Below are 251 nucleotides of genomic sequence, written 5' to 3'. Positions count from 1 at the left end.
TCCCATATGCAGCTGTAATGGGGTTAGCATATGACCCCAGAGTCCTTTTGGACTGATTAATCCCACTTAAGTCCATAATGGACAAAAGGGAAATGATAATTATTGCAAAGAGATAAATTTTGTTTTTTTTTTTTTTGAATTTAACGAAAAACAAAATAAATAAGACAAAATAAAATTAAAATAAAAATTCGAAAATCAAAAAGAAAATAAGATCAAAGCAAATTGAAAACTGAATCAATGAGTTAATTAAA

The sequence above is a fragment of the Arachis duranensis genome, chromosome 10 (assembly GCF_000817695.3).
Source record: "Arachis duranensis cultivar V14167 chromosome 10, aradu.V14167.gnm2.J7QH, whole genome shotgun sequence".
NCBI lineage: Eukaryota > Viridiplantae > Streptophyta > Magnoliopsida > Fabales > Fabaceae > Arachis > Arachis duranensis.
This window is presented reverse-complemented; position numbering follows the sequence as displayed.